The 27,204-nt window shown below is 34.4% G+C and overlaps 1 pseudogene; it reads right to left on the bottom strand.

Moving 5' to 3' along the window:
- Positions 1-1,529: 1,529 nt before the first annotated feature.
- On the bottom strand, positions 1,530-13,916 carry LOC110595935 (annotated as a pseudogene).
- Between the last annotated feature and the right edge of the window lie 13,288 nt (positions 13,917-27,204).

Genomic DNA, 27,204 nt, shown 5'->3' with positions numbered 1-27,204 from the left:
TGTGTGTGTAGATAGGAGATGATTATAGATAGATATTTTTACACACCAATGACAGTGCTTTAAAACTAATTTCTAGTTCATTACTGTGGCAATGGCTAACATGTGTTCACCCAGCAGGATTTCTTTTTTTCAGAATCTGTTAACATTCTGTATATATGTTCATCTCGCTATAAAAATAGATCTTTTGCCTAAGGCAACATATGTAATAAAAATTAGTGGAGATATTGATAGTGTTCCATTAATCTTACCTTACCTTAAACAGCACAGAGACTTACTTCTGTTGACAGCTTTCCATAGCAAAAAAGGAAATATTTAAATAAAATGCATTCAAAGACTTGCCCAAGTTTGCTCTCCCATGTGGAAACTCCTGGATCATCTGGTTTGCTTTTGCTGCAGCTCCTGGTATATTACTGGCATTGAGTAAATGTGACTATACTGATAACTGAGACAGGGTTATACACATATCTTCTAAAACTTTTTGATCACAACAATACAACTGAATTAATATAAGTGATATTCATTTTAATAATAATATTTATATCATCCATGATATCAGAGAGTACTCACAATTTTAGCTAAATAATCATTTTGCCATTTTTTCTTTTCTTCTCTATTTACTCATTTATTTGCCACCAGTGGTATATGATACAGCAGCTCTAAGATTTCATTTCAGATATATCTGACTGATGAAAAAGTCTTAATGAATCTGTTTTCAGCAGTGTTATCTATAGAGAAAATAAAGGGTCCTCTTCAAAAAAGAAAAGAGAAAACTTTTGAGATCTTTTCTCTAAATCTCAGTGATATCTAATTGCTGTGAACCTGTAGACTCTGTTTGTCAGTGACCAAGATGACCAAGCTCCTTAGAGTTTTATTAGAGATGTTCCATCTAAACTAAACATTTATATACTCGTCTACCTAAATTATTTCATGTCATTTAAAAAATATGAATGCAGACACAGCATTAAGAGAGAGGTCTTTGGTTTACTTCATATAGCACATTAAACTATTTTTGGTTGTAGAACAAAGTCCATCCTTTTAAATTAATTGGATAACAAAATATACTGAGGAATTCTTTTCACTTCAGGGAAATGGCAGAATAGATAGAGCTTGATTTTCAAAATAAATTTACTTAATCTGGTCCTCTCAATGCTGGTCTAGTATAAGTTATAGGCTTCAGTTATAGGACTTCAGTTGGTGAATAATGAGGTGCTGTGGAGAACCATGTCACATGGACCATTGTAGAAGGACAAAGAATAGAATGTGGGTGCACTGCAAATCTGAGAAAATAAACATACTTGGTATTTGTTACTTTTCATATGTCTGTTTCAAATTATTGGCACATGTAAATTACATTTGATGGTAAGCTTGCTTATATTTTAAATCTGTCCATTTGAGCATATCAAATATTTACTGGAAAAATTCAGCATAATAATTTTATTGAGATATTTCACTAATATGAATTATGCCTTTTAAAAAGTATCTCCCATGTCATACATGCAGTCCAATACAGTGGCCTCTTGATCCATTGCTCATGCTTTAAGACAATTGTCTGCATTCACATTATCAAGTTTTGAAAATCCCTCTGGCTGTTCCATAAGCATACTGTTTCCAGAACATGCCATATTTAAATTTACATCATTTTTCTTTCTCCCTGAAAGAAGACATAATGGATTTTATTATAATTATATTCACAGACTGCCCAGTTGCTATTTGGCTGTGTATGGACAATATATTTTTGAGTATTAAAGACTTAGCCTTGCAGCACTTCTGTGACCATAATTCTTATTGATTTCATGAGTATTATGCCCTCACAAGAGCTATGAGATGGATTATTAGCAAACAGGATAGTCCAGTATATGTTGCCATGCTTTTTGGAAAAAGATCTGCCGAAATTGTGCTTTCATATAGGAAAAAATGATGCCAAGCAACAGGAATAAAGATAACTGAAGGAATCACTAATATATAATTATGTTAGGAAGCCTTTATCAGGGTCATGTCTGATTTTAGACAAGATAGCATTATTTTTTAAGGATACTTTCTGAGGTGATAACTCCTTCAAAGGATGTAACTAACTGAGTTTGAGGTTTGCTGATTGTATATGGCTTCTTCCCCTTAAGTCTTCACACCAACTTTTGCTATAGCTGCCAGTGACCACATTTTTGCTAAATCCAATGGATAATTTTTAGTGTTTGCCTTCTATGATTTCTTCTTAAACCTTCATTCCCGTTTCTGTGAATCACAGTCTTATGGTTTTTATCCAAATCATTCTACCTTTCAGACTCCATTGCAGCAGCATCCTTCTCTGGCCAACTTCTTTCCCTGACCAGAATAAACCTTAAAGTTTATTCTCTGAGCTAGATTATACTTGATAATATACCTGCAAATAAATGTATTAATATGTGCTAGGGAAAAGTAAAAATGTTTTAGGCTGTGGGTAGAGAAATTGCAGATAACATAAAGTGAAGGAAAAAGTGTATCTTTAAAAAATAACGACAGACTAATTAGGCTGAAGTTTAAAGAGAAAGGTAATGAAGCTAGAAATGAGGGCAAAGGTCAGATCCTTCAGGGTTTTTGAAGCACATGTTAAGCACTCTAGTATTTATCTTTAAAATACTGAGAAAAAAATGTATAATTTATTTGGGTGTGGTATTTATACTTTATACTAACTACTAAGAATAATATTATGAACCTGTGGTCTTCACTTACTAGCTTTCTTACCTAGTTAAAACCACTGGAATATAAAAAAACACAAGTTAAAACTTTGGGATGCTTTTATCAAGACTCTTTCTCTTCTATAGCACCCAAATATTTGCTGAATTTGCACAAAACACCTACCTCTACTGTAAACTGTTTTCTATATGCAATCAACCCATAAAAAGATGAGAGTATGCATGTATGTATAGGGTGTACTTCTGGTGAGAAAAACGGGTGGAAATTATTTCTAAAAGGAAGAGTCATCTCAGAACCTTACCACTCTGGGTTTATTACTGTTCAGGCCTGTCTTAAGTTTGTTTATAATTGCTATAACAAAAATACCAAAGACTGTAATTTATAAAGAAAATAAAATAAATTCATTTCTCACAGTTTTAGAGGTTAGGAAGCTTAATATAAAGGTGCTGGCGTCTGGTAAGGGCCTGTTTGCTGTGCCATCCCATGGCAGAAGGCAAGAAAGTGAGAGGACAGAGAATGAATTTGCCTTTATAACAAATCCACTTTCATGGTAAGGAACCCACTTCTTCAATAATTATGTTAATTCATTCATGAGGGCTTTGATCCTTACTTCTTAAAAGTTTCGCCTTTCAACACTATTGCATTTGGGATTAAGTTTCTAACACATGAACATTGGAGATAGTCTGTCCCAAAAAGAGAGAGATTTACAATAGCTAGAATATAAGCCATAGATCCAAGATCAGGAAATAATACACTAATATCTCAGAATCTGAGAATCTAGGCTAAGACAGGAATAGAGAAATACATGGGTGCTATAGTATTAAAAAGAATAAGTCATAAAGCTTACTTTGAGACACAAATGTGAGAAAGGGCCAATCTTTGAGCAGCATTGTGCAACAAAGGCTGCTGGTAATGGAGGAAGAATAACTTTGGGGCTATAAAAAATAATTTCTATATTTTTGCATGATTTGGAGTTTTTGGACAAAGAAACATGGTAATTAAGTTAAAGGACAAACTTTGGAAGTTAAAGGATAATAACATAGTGAGAGGCAATCTGAAGAGATTTACCTCCCTGAGGCATATGTTTACATTTCAAAGAGCAATGATTTCCAGGACCGTGGAGACATTTCAAGAGTTGTACAACCAAAGATTCTTGTCCTGTTTTTCTCATGGAAACACTTATTTCTGTTCCAAAATATAAGAAGCCAAGGACTTAGAACTTCTCAAAGAGAATTTATTTATACTACAGAGCAAAGGTTTTTCTACTTCTATCAAAAAGACAGGGGGACTATATATATATATATATATATATATATATATATATATATAAATTCTCAAATCTATAACCTCTGGGTTCCTCCTCTGTAGTGACAAAACACACCTTGTAAAATCCTGTCTATCTATCTCTTATCACATTACATCCAGAAGGTTTAATATTCTGACTCTATCCGGAAATCTCATTGTTTGCTTTCAGTATAACCTAAATAATCTTGGACATTAAAAACTTATCTATGATCATCTCCATCAGGAATACAATTGCCAATAGTCTTATGGGGTATATTTTCTTCTTTGTTTTTGTCCTCCTTTTTTTTTGTAGAGATGTGCCTAGGCTGGTCTCAAACTTCTGAGCTCAAGCAATCTTCCTACCTCAGCCTCCCAAAGTGCTGATATTATAGACATGAGCCACCATGTCCAGTCCTTGTTGGGAATACGGTCTGAAGATCTTTTGCTAGGGGATCGTTGCAGTTTAAACTTAGACTGTGAAAGTAAAAGTCCCTTGTTATTCAGAAACAAGCTGGTAAGCAGGATCTTAAGGTTTAACTTGATTTACTCATCCAATCCTCTTTGTTTGGGGCCATTTAGAGACAATGATGGGCCAGTTAATTTAAGTATGTTATTCTGGTCAGAGCCCTCCATATCCTATGAAAGAGGTTACAGGATTAGAAGATGTGAAAAGAGATCATAAGTGATAGGACACTAGAAACAAAATGAGCATAAGGGGACAAAGAAGGAAAGAATAGATTAGAACTCATGTTTTGCTGATACTGAAAGGAAATTTAGCTTATGTGCTTTCTTTGCACACAGGCAAATGACTCATCAAAGATTTCTCATAAACCACATTTGTGTGAGGAGAAAAGCTATCAGGAAATATACTGCTGAACAAAAACCAACATCTCTGATATGAGATTGTGTATAGTACAAAGGGATCTCTCAACTGTTTAGTAAACAGATTAATTATGTAGTCCACCCAGTCTGTAAAGCCTCCAGACTGATGTCCACAGCACCCTACAGTCCAAAGAAGCAGAGCAATCTCAGGTCTGAAGACTATACTTCCATATGACACACATTTTAGTTTCTGTCAGTTGAATTATATGTCTAGTAGGAATCAACACTGTTCCCCCAGATAAAGAATTCTGATTGATGGTTTCTTGTGTTTTTTTTTCCCTAGTGCTTTGACTATGTCATCCCACTGTCTTTCTGCCTCTATATTTTCTGATGAGAAATTGGCTATTAATCTTATCAAAAATTCCTCATGTATTATGAATTAGTCTGCTACTGATTTCAGTTTACTGACATGTTGGCTTTCAACAGTTTGGTTATAATGTTTCTCAGTGTATGTCTTTTTAAACATCTTACTTGGAATTTGTTGAGTTTCTTATATTTGTAGTTTCATATATTTTATCATATTTGGGGAGTTTTTGGTCATTCTTTCTTTAAAAATTATTTCTGCTCTTTTCTTTTTCTTTCTTTGTTGGACTCCCATTTTAAGCATGTTGGTGCACTGTATTCAGTAAAAACATCCTATAAAAATGAAGGAAAAATTTAAGACTTGACCAGAAAAAAAAATCTTAGAGAATTAGACCTTCCCATTTGAAATATTAAAGGGAATTCTGCAGGCTAAAATTAAAGAATTCTTGATATTAACACAAATTCATGTAAAAAATAAGGAGCATGATACAGATAACTCTATAACACAATATAAAAGACAGCATAAATATATTTTTATTTGTAATTCTTTTTCTACTATGTAATTTAAAAGACAAGTGCAAAAGCAATAATCCTAAATCTTTATTTTCAAATCTATAATAATTGATACTGGCACTAAACAAACAAACAAACAAACAAACAACATCAACAAAAGAAATATCCACCAATGGGACAGATTAGAGAGCTCAGAAAGAAACCTAAGCATATATGGTCAATTAATTTTCAGCAATGACATCAAGAAGACAGTGGGGAAATGATATTTTTTTCAATAAATGGTGTTGGGAAAACTAAATATCCACGTTTGAAAGAATGAAATTAGACTTTTATCTCTTGCACAAAAATCAACTCAAAAAGGATTAAATACCTAAACACAAAACTGTAACTGAAAAACTCCTAGAAGAAAATGGGAAAAGCTTCTTGGTCTTGGCAATGATTTCTTGGATATAATACTGAAAGCACAAGCAACAAAAACAAAAATGAGCAAGTAGGACTACATCACAGCAAATAGTCAATAACAAAAAAAGTAGCAGATGGATTGGGAGAAAATATTTGTGGACCATATATAACAAAGGATTAATATCCAAAATATATAGGAACTTATACAATACCATAGCAATAAAAATGAATAACCTGATTTAAAAATGAGCAAAAGAACTGAGCAGATATTCCTTCAAAGAAGACATAAAATGTCCAGTAGTTATGTGAAAAGGTACACAAACTCATGGATCAATTCATCTTTGCAGAAATGAAAATCAAAACCACAAGAAGATATTGCTTCACACTTCAAGAAAAAATTCATAGTCTCAATCTCCTGGGCTAAGGAGATCCTGTCACCATAGCCACCTGAGTATCTGGTATTATAGGTATATACTACTACACCAGGCTAATTTTTAGAATTTTTTTTTTCTGTAGTGATGGAGTCTCACTATATGTTGTCACCACTAGTCTCAAATCTTGGACTCAAGCTGTCCTCTTGCCTCGGTCTTCCAAATTGCTGGGATTACAGGGCAAGCCACCATAGCCAGACTACTTCACACTAGTTAAACTAGCTTTTATTGCAGACTAGTACCTCTTTGGAAGACAGTGTGGCAATTTCTGAAAGAACTAGAAATTGACCTTCCATATGACCCGTAATTCCCCTTTGGGGAATATACCCAAAGGAACTCAAATCATTCTACAAAAGATACCTGCACACATATGTTTGTTGCAGCTCTATTCACAATAGTAGAAACATGGAAACAACTGTGTTGCCCATCGAAGCTGGACTAGAAAAAAAAATGTGGTACATATACACAATGGAATATTATGCAGCCATAAAGAAGGACAAATATATGGACTTTGCAGCAAATTGGATGGATTTGGAGTCGATCATACTCAGTGATTTATCACAGAAACAAAGAACTGAGTTCCATATGTTCTCAGTCATAAGATGAACTTAAACAATTATAATGCTATAAGAAAGTGATTGGCAGTAGTGGAAAACTATCAGGGGAAGGGGGTATGGGACTGGCAGTTGAGGGAAATTGCTAGGGGAGGGAGGGGCATACCTCATCAGCAAGGGTACCTGCATGATCAATGTTTGTATACCAAATCCTGAATTGTACCCCACACCGTTACAATAAATAAATAAATAAATAAATAAAATAAAAATAAAATAACTCTGAAACTTAAAAAAAAAAAGATAACCAATGTTGGTTAGGCTATGAGCAAAAGGAGAAACACTTGTACATTCTTAGTGGAAATGTAGATTGCTATAGCCCTGAGAAAAACAATATGGAGGTTCCTAAAGAAATTAAAAATAGAACAACCATATGATTCAACAGTTTCAAAGTCACCACCTTCTAAAGTCACCACCATCTACACTCCCATGTGTATTTACAATAGTCATGATATGGAAATAACTGATGTATTGATCAATGAATCAAATGAGTGAAGACATTTTGATAAATGTACAAAATTGATTCTTAGTCTTAAAAAAAAGAAAAGAAAATCTTGCCATTTGCAACAACATCAATAAATCTAGAAAATATTATGCTAAGTGAAATAAGCTAGACTCGTAGGCACATAAAGACAAATATCTGCCATCTGATTTCACTGATGTCAAAATTTTTTTTAAATCACATACAAAGAAACAGAATGGTGGTTTCTAGGGCTGGGAGTGGGGGAGTGTGAAGAGATAGGTCAAAGAGTATTAAGTTATGTAGGATAAACAAGTCTAGAAATGTAATGTGCAACATGAAGATGATATGCAGTATATTTAGTTAATTTTCACAAAAGTATGTTGGTACACTTGATGGTGTGGCATAGGTTTCTGAGGCAGTCTGTTTAATTTATTTTTTTAAATTTATTTTCTCAGACTAAATACTCTCAGTTTATCCATCTTCAAGTTTGCTTATCATTTTTTCTCTCAACTAAAATCTGATTGGGGACAACTCTCACTCATTTTTTCCTTTAGTGATAGTACATCTTACCTCCAAAATTTCTAGTTGATTATTTTTTATATTTTCTCTCTTCATTTCTAATTTTTATTTGATAAAACTCATTCCCATGCTTTTTTTATTTAAAGAATAAGAAAGTTAAACGTATAGGCTTCCTCAATGACAGTGATGGCCTTCATCTCATAATTTTTTGTTGAAAACTGAATTTTTAAATAATTTGAATTTGGTAATTGTTTCTCCTTCCTTCTCCCCATAAATTGCTTTTTTTGCTCTTTGTTGTTGATGTTACTGCTGTTTGTTTAATGACTTTCCTGAATTACTTCTGTAAGATTGGTATTATTTTTATGTGTGGGCACTGAACTTCTTTATTGGTAGCTTATTAGTCAGCTAATAGATTGAGAGAGATTTGCTTAAATGCCTGGAACCAATATGTCTCCTAGCTTTTGCTAAAGGGCTTGGGATGCATGTTGTGACACACCTTCAATTCTCAGGCAGGCTGTTTACAACTCCACGTTTGTCTTCACTACCTGCTTGCACAGAACTTCAATAACTTGAGAACATGCATATGGCATTTTAGTTTCTCAGAATTATAGATTTTCAAATCCATTGCGAACCACCTGTATTACTGAAATATTTTGCTTAATTTTAAGAGCTGTTAAAAAGTTGAATTTGACCATTTTTGCCAGTGTTCTTGTTTCTTTTATGGAAGAGAGGATTTTTGAAATTCCTTATTCCACCATTACTGATACCAACAACTACACCAAATTTTTATAGTCTCCATTCCTAATTAACTTTGTTTGCATGAGAAGTTAATAGAAAATGATCCAATGTTTCTTCTTGACTGAAGAAAACCATTCTCAACAATTACCCGAATTCAGATAATTTTCTTTAAATTATATCTCAAAGTGTGTGAGAGTCTTTGAATCTTTAATACATGAACTGTTGATATTTCTTATGGAAGTGCAGGTGAAATTTTAATTTAATTCAATTGAAATTTTTTTGCATCAAGTATTTAAGATAATGATGAAGATTTTCTTTAAGCATACATATCTTAAGCATACTTATCATTTTAATTTTTCCTTAAGATTTAAGTTACAATACTGACCAGACATCATGAGTGAATTTTTCCAGTTAAATTATTGCTCTAAATTCATAAGTTTTGCAACATGCATATATGTTTTATCTTTTAATTGACTTATGCATATGTGTATGTGCATACATTGCATATAAGCACACTCATTCATATTGCCATTATGCTTTATTTAGGTTCTAGTAAATAACATCTAGATAAGACATGTTTTTAAAAATCCAAAACTACTTTTCAAAAATCTGTAAAATATTACTCATATATAATTTTTTCTTGTTTAACTTGTAAGCTTTTTTCTTTATTAAATAAGAGACATTATTTCTTTATTAAATAGTAGAGTGCAACATTTGATTTCAGTTACTTCTGTAAAACTGAAAACATATAGAACTCAAGGACTTTAGAATTTATTAGATTCAATAATGTGCTAAAATTTTTGATAAAGTTGACATAGAACAACCAGCTTCTTTGTAAATAAAAGCATATTATTGAAATCTTGGAATTTTTCATACAAATTTATGATGAGAAACTTTAAACCATTTTTCGCATTTAATACAATATTAATATGTAGATTTTTGCAAATGCTTATTTGTTTTTATGAATGTATTTACCCCTTTGAACTGCTCATTTCAATATTATATTGCTTTATTTATCTGCAGAACAAATACTATTCTTTCAAGCATTTGTTTTCAAGTACTCTAACTACTATTAAGTGAACACAGTTATAGTTGTACAGTCAACAATCTGCCATGAACTTTTATTTAATATTGTTCTATTATAGATTACTGTTGTCTCTATGGCATTTGTCATCATTCCAATGTGTCTACTAATTGTGTGATTCAAAAGTGATGTGTTTTCACAATCCCATTCACAATAGCCACCAAAAAAAAAAAAAGAAATACCATGGCATTCACCTAACCAGAGAAGTGAAAAACCTTACAATAAGAACATCAAAATACTGCTCAAATAAATCAAGGATAACACAAACAAATGGAAAAACATTCCATGATCATGGATTAGAAGAATTGATATTGTCAAGATGTCCATCTACCCAGGGCAGTCTAAAGATTCAATGCAATATCTATTAAATTATCGACATAATTTTTCTCAGACCTGGAAATGACAATACAGAAATTCATAATGGAAACAAAAAAAGAATACAAACAGCCAAAACAATGCTCAAAAATAAAGCTGTAGCTATCATACTTCTAGACTTTAAACTTCATTACAAGGCGATAGTACTCAAAGGCATATGCACATAAACCTGTGGAAAAGGACAGAAATTCTGGAAACAAAAACAGGATCTCTCAACCAACTCATTTTTGACAAAGCCACCAATAACAAGCACTGGGGAAAGGAGACCATATTTAGCAAATGGTGCTGGGAAAACTTGCTGACCTCATGCAGGAGAATGAAACTGGACCCCTATCTCTCACCATATACAAGAATCAACTCAAAATGGATCAAATACCTAAATGTAAAAACTCAAACTATAAGAATCCTAGAAAAAACCATAGAAAATACCCCTATGCACATTTGGAGTAGGCAATGAATTCTTGACCAAGTCTTCAAAAACAAGTGCCATAAAAGCTACGATACACAAGTAGGACCTCAACAAACTGAAAAGCTTTTGCACAGCAAAAGAAATCATCAAGATAGTAAAAAGACAGCCCACAGAATGAGAAAAAAAATTGTAAATTTTGCATCTCACAAAGGTATAACATCCAGAATCTGCAAGGAACTCAAACAAAGTGAAATGAAACAAAAACAAACAACCCCATTAAAAAGTGGGCAAAGGACGTGAAGACACTTCACAAAAGATGACATATAAGCAGCCAACAGACACATAAAAAACTGCTTAGCCTCACTAATCATCAGAGAAATGCAAATCAAAACTACAATAAGATCACCTTAATCTGGTAAGGATGGCTATTATTAATGAGTCAAAAAACAACAGATGCTGGTGTGAGTGTGGAGGAAAGGGAACAATTCTATACTGTTGCTGGGAGTGCAAACGTGTGGCAATTCCTAAAATAACTAAAAATTGATGTTCTATACGATCCAGCAATCCCTCTTCTGGGAATATTCCCAAAGAAACATGAATCATTCTATAAAAAAGACATCTGCACACTTGTGTTTATTGCCATACTATTCACAATAGCAAAAACATGGAACCAACCCTATGGCCCATAAAAAGTGGACTGGAACCTGAGCCCGCGGATTTGAGACCTACCTGGGCAACTTGGCGACACCTCATCTCTACAATAAACCAAAAAATTAGCCGGGCGTGGTAGCACGCACCTGTAGTTCCGGCTACTTGGAAGGCTGAGGCTAGGGATCGCCGGAGCCCAGCAGGTCGAGGCTGCGGTGCTCAGGAGCAGCCACTGCACTCCAGTCTGGGCGACAGAGTGAGACTCCAACTCAAAAAAAAAAAAAAAAAAAAAAGTGGACTGGAAAAAGAAAATCTTAAGATGTCTTAAGATACACGATGGAGTATTATGCAGTCATAAAGAACAAAATCATGGACTTCACAGCAAATTGGATACAGTGGGAGACATTAATACTAAGTAAACGTTTGCAGAAACAAAGAAATAAGAACCCCATGTTCTCACTCATGAGTAGACCCTGAGCATTAGTCACACTAGCACAAGGGAAGAATCAGCAGGTGCTGACCCCTGGTGGGAAGGCATGAAACAATAAAAGAGTGCCTGGTCCACTGTGTGTGTGTGTGTGGGGGGGAGTAGGGCAAGTTGGTAGCCCAAACTTCACCTGCATGCAGCTTACTTATGTAATTAATCCTCACTTGTACCCCACATCTCTATAATAAAATAAAAAATTTTAACAGTTCCTTTTCTTTTTACTTACCTACATTTTTATTGCAATGTAAAAACTTCTTTGATTAATTATTTCTAGCTTAATAATCAACTAATTTAGAAGATTCAATGGGAAGGATAGGAGAGGTTCTATGTGTTGTACCCAATCAAGAACTTTCTCTGAGTGGTATTCACACAGTCATGTAGGGCATAACAATAATTACTGCATTCAAAAAGTATAGAAAATAGATTTCAAGTATATGTTCCAGAACAGTCTAATTCATGGCAAAACGGTGTTGTTCTCACATAAGATTTCTCTGCATACAAAAATTAAAAGTTAAGAGATGAATAAAGATGCATCTGGGGGTTTATTGGTGAGCACTACTCATAATAACAGTCATGTAGTTGTAGTAAAGAAAAAAAAACTTTGGGACAAAATTCATTAGTAATAATAAAGAATACAAATAAAGAGAGTCAGTATATAATGATGGGAGGTTTGATTTGACAGGAAATATGACTATCTTATTTTTAATTGATTTTTAAAAATATTGTTTATTTTAATGAAGCTGGTACATTTAAATTCCATTTAAAACCCATATCCTAAACCAAAAAGTACACATAAAATAAAAAAAAAACAGTGTTCTGTTGTACATACTTCTGCATGAATAACTTTATTAGTTGCTAATGAAAATTAGAACTTTTCTGGGATCTTCTGAGTATATATATATATGTGTGTGTGTGTGTGTGTGTGTGTGTGTGTGTATTTAAAAATATATATTTTTAACCTTAAGATGTCTTTTCTTCAGTGAAACCATATTTGGAGTTAGTTATTACTTCCACCTTATCTGTCATCTTGACTCCAAACTATTATTCCTCTTCTTTTGGTCCAGAACCTCAACTTTTAAAAGTAGCCTCAAGTTAAGGATAAGTTATTTTTTCCACAGTTCAGTTCTCTGAAAAATGTCCATCTGCCATGACAGTCATAGTCCAAGAGTTAAATAGTCACATGTTAGAACTTCAGGGCATTTGGAAAGTTATTATGATCACTTGAATTCATCGATCTTGTTTATCACCACAAACCTAAACGCACAGTCCTGGAAAAAATGTGTGTACACATCTAATTTTTTTTTTTTTTGAGTTGGAGTCTCACTCTGTCACCCAGACTGGAGTGCAGTGGCCGCTCCTGGCCACCGCAGCCTCAGTCTGCCAGGCTCCTGCGATCCTTCCGCCTCAACTCTTCCAAGTAGCTGGAACTACAGGCGCGTGCTACCACTCCCGGCTCATTTTGATTTATTGTAGACATGAGGTCTCGCCAAGTTGCCCAGGTGGGTCTCGAACCCTCGGGCTCAGGCAATCCACTCACCTCAGCCTCCCAAAGGCGTGGGATTACAGGCTGAGCCACCGAGCCCGGCTCACATCTCATTTTTAAAAGGGAAAGGCCAACATGAAGGGGACTGAGACTTGATCACCAAATTCAGCACAGTGAAAACAAACAATAATGAATAATGTACACCAGAATTCAAGTTACCAGATGGTTTAATTTTGTTTTGAATACCACAATACAAAAGAACTATTTAAAAAAATAAAAAAAAGATTGATGGGAAAAGGAAAAAAGAATATCTAAACTGTTGAATGCTCCCGTTTGTTCCTGATAAACTTTAATCACATCTACTTCCTCCATTCTAATTCTTTTGGAGTATGATTATCAGCAGTTCTCTGACCTTCAAAGAGAAACCTGAGTCAATCCATTGCAAGTCCCCTTCTTTGATAGTATGATTCTTTGAGTTTCTTGAGATGTGTTGTCATTTTCACTTTGAAGTGAATCTCACTGCTATCCTATCCAATAACGTTGAGTTTAATGTATTCTCTTCCCGTTTAATCCTCTAAGTCCTCAGCTGGAGGTTTTCCCTCCTGGTCAGGCATGGTGACAGTGGCTTTACTGGAAGTCTCTGCACAGCAGCAGTCTCAGGCATGCAGAACTTCACTCCAGGGTTTACAAATCGATTTCCCTTCCCCACAGCACAGCACTATGGCCAAAATATAATAATTTTATATTTGTAATGGTGACACAACATTGACTCAACATACACAAAAAAAGTATTGAAAGAATTAAATGATTAAGACACCATCACATTATTCCAAGTAAATAATCTAAAAAAAATAGAGTTCAGAAATAGACTTTCATATGTATGGAAACTTGACCCATAAGATAGAGTCAACATTGCAAAACAATAGGAAAAGATAAACCTCTCAATAAATGATGCTGGAAAAATTGGTTATTTGCATAAAAAAGGAATTATTTCCCTATCTTAGAAGATCTACAACACTTAAATCCAGATTAAATAGCAGTTTTAGGATAATATATAAAAAATTTCTATATTACCTTGAGGTAGGGAAAGTTCAGTAAACAAGATACAAAATTGTATACTAAAAGGAAAATGTAGGTAAGATTCACTACACTCAAATTAAAAATTACTTTTATAAAAAACCTCATACCTAGAGGAAAAGACTTGTCATAAAATTATTTGTAACATTTAATCAACAAAGGGCTAGTTTATAGAATGTATTAAACACACACACACACACAAACACACACACACACACACACACATACACACCACACACACACACACACACACACACACACACATCCCTTCAATTCCATAAGGCAAAATGATAAATTCAGAGGGGGCTGGAAAGAAGCCAAAAATTGAAATAGGCTTTTCATGGAAGATGAAGCATAAATGGTTGTTAATGACAGAAAAAAATAGTATCAAAAACCACAAAAGATTCCATTTGTTTTTAATTAAATAAAAAAGTCACAATATCACGTGTTTTTCAGCCATACTGAAAAACAAAACAAACCAACATTTAGGCCCACTCTAGAGAAACTGTTGCCCTTGTAAATCAGGGGACATGTAGAAGAACATTCACAGAAACATTACTCAGCAAAAATCAGTGTCACACCCAACCTAAGTGCCCTCTAGCAATTGAATGTTTAAATCAGTCACTTTCAAAATACTCTCCATTTGATGTAATATACCTATCAAGATGCTTTTTCCACTGCTCAAAATAGTTTTTGAGCTTGTCAATTTTGATTTTGATGCCTTTTAGTATTTCTGCCGTTTTTTTGTTTTACCTCTTCCACATGGGCCAAATGTTTCTCTTTGAGAACTGTTTTCATGCAGGCAAACAAAAACAAGTCACTTGAGGTGAGACTGGGTGAATATGGAGGGTGGAGCACAAGGCTTATGTTGTTTTTGGTCAAAAACTGCTGAACACTGAGTGCAATATGGGCAGGTGTGCTCGTAAAATCACCCAACATGAAATGGACAAACACATTGAAAGAATCTCCAAAAAACATTCACTGAAGCTGAGCGAAGCCTCTCACAACAACACTAGCTGGTACACTGATGCCACTGGGTTTCTAAAACACTTACCTAGCAGGGGAAGCCTGTGCTACAAGGGTCTCACCCTCCAAAAAAGAATTCTGGTATTTTTTGGGGACCCCTCATAGGTTGTTATTTATTGACAACAAACTATAACAGTTAAAAGGCATAAATTAATAAACTACACTTATATTCAGTAGCATCAATGTTAAATATAAAAACAAGCCTTCAAATGATATATACAGTTTTGCTTTGTTTGTATAAAGTTACACCTTCAGGATTGGATGGATTTTGCTGAATGAGTTAGGAGAAATGAGCATCTCATACAGTTGAAGACAATGAACAAAACAACAAATATGTTATACACTATATGGAAACAAATGGGCATGGCTGTGTCTATTGAACTTTTATTTATAATAAAAGTTTATTTACAAAGAGGATGGAGGTCTGGATTTGACCCTTGAGTTATTATGCCTAACATAGACTATTTGTTTGGTACTTTTAATTTTTTCGACCTCTAAGTATTTTTCTTCTAGTTAACATCGTAGCCATTTTGTGGTTTCAGAAAACAAATCACCTTTCCTAATGGATTCCTTCCTTCCTATTCAAGGAAATTGTGTAAAAAGCCAATGGTGGTAGTGAGCACTCTCTGCAGGGTGAGGCTTCTGGAGCCACACTCCAGAGTGAGGGCCCATTTTATTATGATGTGGTTTAAAGAAAATTCACATTTAACGTTATGTTCATCTTCATGACTATGGCTCAGGATAAATCTCTGACACATAATAGAATAACAAAGAAATTTAAATAATTAGAGACCATAGTTTTCAATCTTGAGACTAACTTTGCCACGTCACAAGTGTGGATATTTGCTTTCATTTAAGAGTTTTAAATTATTTCTTTTAAAATAGCACTTTTTTTTTTCCTGTGGCATAAGATCCTGGGAGTTTGGCCATGTTGTTAGAAAGTAACAGTCTGAGTGGAAAAAGAAACGTCCACACACTGGGATGCTGTATTCCAAAGAAGAGTGGGTCTTGGCATAATCAGTCTGAGGAATCACATGAGATATTCCTGTTTGGCATAATGTCTGAGGAATCACATGAGATATTTCTGTTTGTATTCATTAGCAAGTGTGTGAACATTCATATCTTAAATTGGAGATTATTCATGACGTTGAGGCTTCCATAGTTGATTGTAAAATATTATACATATGAAGTAAAAATAAATATGAACCCACAAGTCATGGATTGAGCAGTTAAGAGATATTATTTTTTGATTTTGCTATTTTGCTACTTGTTAGGATGTCAACACTATAGAGTACGGGTTTGTGGATGATCAGGGAATGTTTTTACACAATATTTTCAATTATAAAATTGCCTGTATTTCTGGCTAGAACAATGTGATGCCATCCTGCTATTTCAAACAATAATAAGCCTGAGGGAAAATTAACTTGATGCAACAATAATGAAAACCACTTCTAATTGTTATTGGATTTAAAATGTTATTTATTTAAATGACTTTACTATAACTGATTAAAATATCAAAGAATTATAAGCTGGAGGTAGGTTTAATCTCTTTTTAAACATACAAACAAAAAACTGCCAAATAAATTAAAAAAAAAACAATTGTAATGTTAAAATGTGAATATTATACATTAGTCTGATGAACTTAATAAATACTTCGCAAAGTATATTCAGTGTACTTCCTAGGCATTGTGCAAATGTTATTTTCAGTTACGTGAATAAACTTATCAAAGATATTGGGGCTTTAAGAAATATAAGCTTTTAGGTTACTACTGTGGAAGAAACTGGGAGCGGCAGTAAAATTATGCCAGGAGAATGAGTGCAAAAGGCCTAGTATTATTTGTCCTTCTATTAACAAATAACAAAAACAACAACAATAATGAAGCCCCAAAAGTTTTTGTATCATTTGAAGTTGAGCAATATCATATTTTTATATTTTAGAGTTAAAATCTGAAACTGCTTGTTTTGCTTAATAACTATCGATTCTGCATATTGACAGCACACATCTAAGTACTGAAGAAAATTTTATTTTATTGTTTACATTAGGAAAGAGAAAAGATAAACATGTGACTGAAGTAAAAGATAATGAGGTAAAAACATAATTTAACACAACAGTTACTTTCTTTTAAATTCAGTGAAAGTTTATGAATATAAATTTCTTTTTTTGAAGTCCACACAAATGAGAAATACTTGTTTTTGATTTTGTATGCATAGTGTTTTAAATCAGCATATTTATCTTTAGGTAATCCCTGAATAAACAGTTTTTCTACATCAGTCAAATCATTTTTCTTGTTTATACTTGTACCAGAAATGGGCCATTTGGATGACCTAGTGTTTTCAAATGGTGTTTAATTTATGATTACGGCTTGTATTTATTTAAGAGGCCACTAGATGGCAGGCCTAGCACTAAACAGAATTTAAGCACAAAGTAAATACTGCAAGTAACTTGAATCACACAGCAATGTTTTATTTCAAGCCCAGCTTAGTCTCTCAGTCAAACATTGTATAGTTTTGAGGAGGCATGACAATGAAGGCGACTTAACATTTTTACATTCATTTAAGGTTGAATAGTTTACAAACATATTACTTCTCAGTCTTACAATACTAATCAGTCTTTTCAGACTGATAAGCACTGCCATATTGCAGATGAAACCATGGGTTTCCCAGGGCATATGGCAAAGGTTATTTCTTTAGCGAACTGCAAGGAGACAACTTTGAAGAATTTTGTTTGAGGGCTCCAGAATTTAATGACATTACTGTTTGAGATGTATTCTGGGATAACTATTGGTTTTGTATCTGATATATATTTTCTGCGTATGCCCTGTATCTTTATGCTTCCAAGAGAAGTTCAACCCCTCTAGGAGCCTGCAGAATCAATTAGAACTACAAAACCATTTCCTCCTCAATGATACTGACCTCTAACTTCTTTATTTTCTCTTGCCCTTTGGATTCTGGATCAGAATTATCTTTATCCAGTTCCCTTCCATTTCATCTTTTGTATTCACTAAAACCTTCTGTCACCATCGCTTAAATTGCCTCTTGATTTCAGATGTTGAGCACAGGGCTCCAGCTCATTTTCAGCTTTTGAAAATAGGCCAGCAGTTTTCTAAAGAACTAACAGTGATCTTTTGCAGAAATTGGAGGCATGTGTATGTGCATGTGCACACACACTCTTCGAGCCAAGCAAAAGCAAGCTGAAATGATTCCCAATGATGTTTTTACCTAATTGTCAGCATAAAGGCATAATACGCTGCCATTAGGTCAGAATCTCAAAGGTTCAGAACTAACACTTTTAAGTTTTGAAAGCAAATTTCAGTTTTGGTAAATTTTAATGGATTAAGACACCAAGGATGGAAAAAGTAAGGCAGGCATCCTCTTTATTTAACCCATCCTCTTTATTCAAATTACAAGTTTATATTTTAGCCATAAAATACCCTGACCACAGGTTAAAATTTTTCATAGTAGACATTGAATTTAAAAGTTGCCTTTCATACATAGAATCTTGTATTAATGTGAACAGTGAGATGTGACAATATCTAAAAGATATTTTTGATTACAACAGTATTGTATTTCCTCTTCCTTATTACCAAAGCGATATAATATCATTATAGGAAAACTAAAAATGAATAATAGACTAAAAGTCCCAAACCTAGAAAAGCATTCCTTTTAGAATTTGCAATTTATTTCTTAGTCATTTATGTTTAAATTGACCTATTTATTTTTAGATAACTGTAGATTAACATAGATTCAGAAAAAAACAAGGTTAGGATATCTCATGTGCCTGTTTACCTGGCTTCTCTCAATGATAATATCTTACAAAACTATAGCACAATATGACAACCGGGATGCTGACACTGATACAGTCAAGATACAGAACATTTCTACCACCATAAATATGCCTTCTGTTGGCTGTTTATAGCCACACATACTCCCTTCCAACTCCAACCCTTTCTTAATCAGCGGCAATCAACAACCTGTTCTCTACCTTTAAAATTTTGCTATTTCAAGATTGTTACATAATTGGAACCATACAGTATGAAGCCTTTTGAAATTGGCTTATTTCACTCCACATAAATCTCCAGGGATTCATCCAGGTTCTTGCTTCTATCAATAGTTTAGTCTTTTTAATTGCCAAGTGAGATTCCGTGGTATGGATGTGCCACACTCTGTTTACTCATTCAACCACGGAAGTGCATCAGGATGTCTTTCAGTTCGGGAGTATTATGAATTAAGCTGCTATACACATTTATATACAGGTGGCTTTTAATTTCACTGGAATAAATTCCCAGGAAGGCAATTACTGGCTCACATAGTATTGCATGTTTAGATTTTTTGTTTGTTTTGGGAAAAAACCCCATAAAATTGTGGCTCATTTTTACATTAACCTAACATTGCCCTTCATAGAGTAATATATTTTCATTTGGATGAAATCCAATTTATCAGTTTTTCCTTTTATTAAGTGCACTTTTGATGTGAAGTTTAAGAATTCTTAAGGTAGCCGGGCCCAGTGGCTCAGCCTGTAATCCCGCGCCTTTGGGAGGCTGAGGTGAGTGGATGGCCTGAGTCCGCGGGTTTGAGACCCACCTGGGCAGGCGAGACCTCATCTCTACAATAAATCAAAAAAATTAGCCGGGCGTGGTAGTGCGCGCTTGTAGTTCCAGCTACTTGGAAGACTGAGGTGGAAGGATTGCCAGAGCCCAGCAGGTCGAGGCTGCGGTGGCTGGGAGTGGCCATTACACTCCAGTCTGGGCGACAATGAGACTCCAACTCAAAAAAAAAAAAAAGAATTCTTAAGGTGTGTGTGCATATATGTGTGTGTGCTCCTTCCTTCCAAGATTTTGATTGCATGTTGTACTTAATAAGAGTAATAAAGAAATGTTTCTAATCCATCTTGCTAGCAGAAGTCCTGATCATTTATTTGTATTTTACAAAAGGAAAACTAATGTATATTTAGTTTTCCAAGTATGCTTAACGAGAAAAAAATGATAAAAGAATTCAAAGTTACATACAAATGCAAAGAGAGTTTATAAAATAAAATTGTAGAATCTTTGCATTAATATTTCCAGTATTATATAATTAAAAATAAAAGTGCCAACTAGGCATAAAAATTACTTAATTGAAATATACCTGCCTTAAACTATGTTTTTTATCAATAATCAAATTTAATACAGTCTCAGAAATTAATAATTGAAAATGTTTCTGTCCTTATTTTATAAGTGGTTGGAATGTTTAAATTATACATTGCTTTTTGAATTACCATCTATGTTTTAAAGACTCTTTTTATCAAAATGACCTACTTCTGACTAGATCATTGAAAAATCATATTTAAAATATGTATGTAGGTAGTCAGTAGACATAATACATATTCATTTTAAAAGTTCACTTATATTTTGGTATGTTAGCATAAAATAAGTACTGCATTTTGTAACTAGAATGGTAACATTTTGCAGTCTAGGACTAGCAACATGTTGCAAAACTCATTTTGAAAAAAATCATTAAAATAATCACTTTTTATTATTTAGCTAGAATTCAAAAAGAGAAATCGTATTGATGCTCTTTTCTCCCCAAACTGTGATATTTTCTTCCCTGAAAAAATAGATTCCTACTAAAATATAGTGTTATTCTTAAAATAACCAAATTTAAAAAGATTCTGGTGGGTTTCAGATATATGTTTCTTTTTTTTTTTTGCTGAGCATAGTGAAACAAAATTTGTTCTTAATTTAAAAAATATATTTTCTCATTGTTGTCCCTAACCTTAAATAATTCAGGACATTTGGAAAATTCTGTATTGATTTATTTTTCTTCAATTTATGTAAATAGATTGTTTTAAATACGTTTATATTTCAGTCAAAATACAGAGGTCAGAAAAAGTTTGATAACCTTTAGAGTTTTCTGATGCACTTCCCAAAGACATTCAATTTAAGCAGTAACTGATTAGATTTAGGTTGTGGGTAGGTACATATTTATTCTGCATTGTGAGTTTTACACAGATTTAAGACTTTGGAGAATTATAAGTTACTGTCTGATCTCTTCTTTGCTCAGTTCTCTAAGTTCAAGAGTTACTTTTAAGTAAGAACAAGTATTTTTTTCCATAAGAAACTATTTGCAGTTTCTGAAGACTCCAATGATTTAAAAATATTTCACATACATAAGGTCAGAAGAGGGTTTATGTAAGCCTCTGCCTTAGTCCATTTGGGATGCTATAACAAAAATAACATAAACTGGGCAGCTTATAAACAACAAAAATTTATTTCTCAAGTTCTGAAGGCTGAGACAGTCAAGATCAAAGCAGATTTGATGTCTCATGAGATTCTGCTTTCTAATTATTACACGGCACTCTAGCTGTGTTTTCACATTCTGACTAGCTCTCTGGGGCCTCTTTTGATAGGGGTACTAATACCATTCATGAGAGTTCTGCCCTCATGACCTTATCACCTCCCAAAGTCTTCACTTCCTACACTTGGGGGTTAGGCTTCTGACACATGAATTCTGCGAGGATGTCAGCATTGTGAATATTACATATATTTTTAGACTTTTAGAGAATTATGTTACAGTCTGGTTTTTCCTTTGCTCTGTTCTCTAAGTTCAAGAGTTCCTTAGGGTAAGAACACATTTTATTATAAGAAACTATTTACAGGCAGCCCCTTCGGGTCCCCTCCCACTGCGAGAGCTTCTCTGTCCTCTCAATAAATCCTGCTTCCTCACTAAAAAAAGAAAGAAAGAAACTATTTCTTTCTGAAGACTTCAGTGATTTAAAAATATTTCATATATGAAGGAGGACCTCCAAAAAACTGGAATTATCTTTTGGAGAACAGGTCCGCTATAGTACAGGCTACCCCTACTAGGTAAGTGTTCTAGGAACCCATTGGCATCAGTGTACCAGCTGCCGTTGTTGTGAGAGGCTATGTTCGGCTTCAGTGAATTTTTTTTTTAGATTCTTTGAACTCATTTGCGCATCTCATGACACGTGATATACGAGTGCACCTGCCTACACTGCGCTGAGTGTTTAGCAATTTTTGACCCAAAACAGCATGTACCCTGTGTCCCACCCTCCTTATTCACCTGATCTCACTCTGATTTTTTTTGTTGTTGTTGTTCCCCTGATGAAAAAAGTCTTCAAAGGGAAATGTTTTGCTCATATGGAAGAGGTGAAACAGAAAAATGACAGTTACTAAAAGGCATCAAAATTGACAAGTTCAAAAACTGTTTTCAGCAGTGGAAAAAGCTTCTCAATTGATTGATGGATTGTATCAAACAGAGAGTACTTTGAAGATGGCTGAAACATGTACTAATAAATATATAATTTAAAATTCAAATTTTGGGGGGACCCCCTCGTACATAAGGTGAAAACAGGGTGTATGTAAGCCTCCATTTGTGTAAGTAATTGTTTTCAGAAGCATTATCATTTATCCTTGCCTTTACATTCAGACCATTAACTGACGTAGTTCCTTGAGAATTCTTTTTCTTCTTCATCTAATTGTATCCATACTGTTTCACAAGCATACGTGTGCACACACGTGCACCCCTCACACACATACACAGTTACTGAGCTTGTTTTAAAGTCAATGCTATGACCACAATGTAACAGCTCTGCAGATTTCTTTACAATTATAATGATTATCACCAATTAAGTTTCCTGAAGTTCAGAAAATGAAACTGTTCACATTTTATGATTAATCTCCAGCTGACTGAGCTAGAAAAAAAAAATCGCCTAATTAGAAAAGTTGAATGGAACTCCAAAGAATTCTTGAGTCATTCCTATGTTGGATTATTGTTGAGTTGTCAGCATAGATAAATTTAAAAGTCTGTTTTCTTTTGGGGTCAGTTTCATCACAGGTTTAACCCATGGACATTCTTTTCATTACTAGGTACTTCCATAAGCAATTTCTGAATAATGGCATTTTTTGTGGTCCTTCAAATAAAGATTGCTAATGAATCCCCAGTGTTACCATCAGGTTAACAGCCAGCACCTGGAAGACAAGTTAGAGAATAGAAAGATTAGCCAACTCTAACCAGATGTTCTCCATTCTGACTGGTTAGGTCGGGAGAATTCAGATGTACAAAATCCTGTTCATTCACAACACTCTTCTCTCATCAATAGCAGGTTTCCCTGTAGATCTCTCAAGCTCCTCCTCTTTGTTATTTTTGTTAGCTGTTCTGATATCAGTCATTGACTCTGACTTTTGTAGGTACCTACACTGTTGTCCATCCAGGTCTACCTATTTAGTGTTTGATGATATACCTGTTTTCTTTCTTTCTTTCTTTCTTTCTTTCTTTCTTTCTTTCTTTCTTTCTTTCTTTCTTTCTTTCTTTCTTTCTTTCTTTTAGTAGTTAGCATCTTTATTTAATTTTTTTTAACTTTTTTAATTTTAAAGATGTGGGGTACAATTCAAGGTTAGGTATACAAATGCTCATTATGCAGGTACCTTTGTTGATGAGGTGTGCCCCCCCTTCCCAGGCAGATTCCTACTACTGCCAATCCTGCTTCCCCGCCCACCTCCCAGCAGTTTCCCACTACTGCCAATCTTTTTCTTATAGTATTACAATAATGGCTCACGGTCCGCTTATGAGAGAGGACATGTGCTACTCAGTTGTTTTTGTGAAAGACCACTCAGTATTATAGACTCAGTCCATCAAGGTTGCTGTGAAGTTGATGATCTTGTTTTTCTTTATGACTGTGTAATAGTCCATCATGTATATGTACCACATTTTTTTTATGCAGTCCTCTTTTGATGCACAGCACAGTTGGCTCCATGTTCTTGCTACTGTGAGCAATGCTGCGATAAACATACAAGTGCAGGTATCGTTTTTATAGAGTGGTTTGAGTTCTTCTGGGCATATTCCCAGTAGGGTGATTGTGGAGTCGTATAGAAGATTGATTTTTAGATCTTTTAGGAATCCCCACACTGTTTTCCACAGAGGCTGTACTAGTTTACACTCCCCCCAACAGTGTAGAAGTGTTCCCTTTTTGCCACATCCTCTTCAGCATCTGTTGTTTTTTGAGTTATTGATGACAGCCATACTGAATGGAGTTGGGTGTTATCTCAGTGTAGTTTTAATTTTAATTTCTTTGATGACTAGTGAGGCTGAGTATTTTTTAAAATGTATCGGTTAGCTGCTCATATGTCTTCTTTTGAGAACTGTCTGTTCATATCTTTTTCCCACTTTGCAATGGGGCTGTTTGTTTTTTTTCTTTTTGGCACATTTTGAGTTCCTTGTAGATCCTAGATGTTAGGCCTTTGTCAGATATAGAATTGGCAGATATTTTTTCCCAGTCTGTGGGCTATCTCCTCACTCCCTTGATGGTTTCTTTGACTTTGCAGAAGCTTGTCAGTTTGATGAGATCCCATTTGTCTAGATTCTCTCTTATGGCATGGGCACTTGAGGTTTTGATTGGTTGCCAGTTCCAACTTCCATAAATGTGTCTGCTGCGTTTTCTAAGGTTCTTATGGTTTGAGGTTTTACATTTAGGTCTTTGATTCATTTAGAGTTGATTTTTGTGTATCGTGATAGGTAGGGATCTTGTTTTAATCTTCTGCATGTGATCAGCCAGTTTTCCCAGCACCATTTACTAAATAGGTTTTCCTCTCCCCAGTCATTGGTGGTAGAGGCTTTGTCAAAGATGAGTTTGTTGAGAAATTGAGGTTTTGCTTCTGGAATCTCTATCTTGTTCCATTGGTCTATATGCCTGTTATTGTACCAATACCAGGCTATCTTGACTATTGTAGCTTTATAATAGAGTTTAAAGTCTGGGAGTGTGATACCTCCTGCTTTGTTTTTTTGTTTGTTTTTTTGTTTGTTTGCTGAGGATTGTTTTGGCGAGTCGTGGTCATTTATGTTTCCATATGAATTTCTGTATTGTTGTTTCCAGTTCTGGGAAGAATGCTGCTGGTAATGTAATGGGTATTGCGTTAAATCTGTAGATTGCCTTGGGTAGGATGGACATCTTAAAAATGTTGATTCTTCCAATCCATGAGCATGGAATATTTTGCCATTTGTTTGTGTCAGATTTGATTTCTTTAAGCAGTGTTTTGTAGTTTTCATTGTAAAGTATACCTGTTTTCTTAATGAATATCCCTATACTGCATTCACTTTATCTTAACTTGACCTATTTTCCTTGCCATGGTTAATGTAAATTATTCATTTGTACTCATAGCCTACCTCTTTCTTACTGTACTCTGCTTATTATTCTCCTTCAGTTATGGAGGAAAGAGGTATGTTAACTCCTTGCATGAAGTTATAGAAGGATGGGTATGAGCTAAGTCACAGCTTCAGCTGTGGGGTGTGTGTGTGTGTGTGTGTGTGTGTGTGTGTGTGTGCTGATTCTTTGGGACCTGGATGACAGTTTCCACATAGTGTTGAAGCATGTATCTTCTAGCACAGGGAATGGTCGCTGGTACATGATGAGGTCTTGGTGAAAGTGAAATCCTTTACCTCACATTTACATATATTTTATTTGATTCAGTGTTCTTGACCAAGCATTATCACGGCTTGTTTGTGTAACTTTAGGCAAACCACTTCAGTTCACAGTTTGAATTTCTCATTTGTTAAATAAGAATGCTACAAAGTTCATATTTTCTATTAGGATTACATTGAAGAACAAAAGAGAAAACTTACATGAATGTACGTTTTAATCTATAAAGCACTATATAAGTATAATTATCTTCTATTATACATAAGGATTGATTCCTAGATCCTCCATATACAAAAATTCATCCATATTCAAGTCTCTTATTTGGCCCTGAAGAACTCATGCATCGAAAAATCAGCCCTCTCAGCTGGTTTCTCAACATGCAATACCATATTTTCAACTGCCTTTTGATTGAAAAAAAAATCCACATACACGTGAACCCACTCATGTTGTTCAAGTCAACTGTATATTAATTTAATTAAAATTGTAAAAGTATATTTATATAATTGTACCTACCTTCTTTGAATGCCTACTATATACTAGATGTATGACTTGTGTTTTGTGTATAATGATGTTAGTCTTGACTGGGCACAGTGGCTCAGCCTGTAATCCCAGCACTTTGGGAGACCAAGGCAAGAGGATTGCCTGAGCCTGAGAAGATTGCCTGAACAAGACCAGCCTGGGGAACTTAGTGATACCTTGTCTCTACAATAAATCAAAAAGTTAGCTGGGCATGGTGGCGTTCCAGCTACTTAGAAGAATGACGTGGAAGGATTGCCTAAACCCAGCAGGTCAAGGCTGCGGTGGCCTTGAGCGTGCCACTGCACTCCAGCCTAGACAATGGAGACTCCAACACCCCCCAGAAAAATAATGTTAGTCTTGATAATAATTATATATGTGTATGTATTGAAACATTTCAATTATGGAAAAATGCATAATTATATTGTAAAGAAATATTTAAAAATTCATAATAATTTTATCTGTAGGTAGAAGTGTTTTCTTTCTTCTATTTTACAATTTTCTAAAATGTTCCCAAAAATCTCTCTAAATACTAGGTTTGCACCATCTAATGTAATACACAAGAACTTGGGCTCTGGATTCACACTTCCTTGAACTGAAATTCTGGTTTGTCTTTTTCTAACTGTGTAGCCTTGGGGAAGTTATGTAACCTTGCTATTCCTCAGTTTGGTTATCTAAACAATGAATATCATAAAATATATCACAAGACTTTAGTGAATTGAATAGAATAATGTACTTAAAGCATTAAGTAGAGTGCCTAGTTTGGAGAGATGAAGGGCACTATTTTGTTGTGTGTAGGAACATAGATTTTCTAGTTAGACTGCCTGGCTTCTAATCTTGGCATCTTTATTTACCAGTGAGCAAGTTGCTTA

Source organism: Carlito syrichta, unplaced genomic scaffold (assembly GCF_000164805.1).
Source record: "Carlito syrichta isolate Samal-C Ts95f unplaced genomic scaffold, Tarsius_syrichta-2.0.1 Scaffold305287, whole genome shotgun sequence".
NCBI classification, from domain to species: Eukaryota; Metazoa; Chordata; class Mammalia; order Primates; family Tarsiidae; genus Carlito; species Carlito syrichta.
This window is presented reverse-complemented; position numbering and strand designations above follow the sequence as displayed.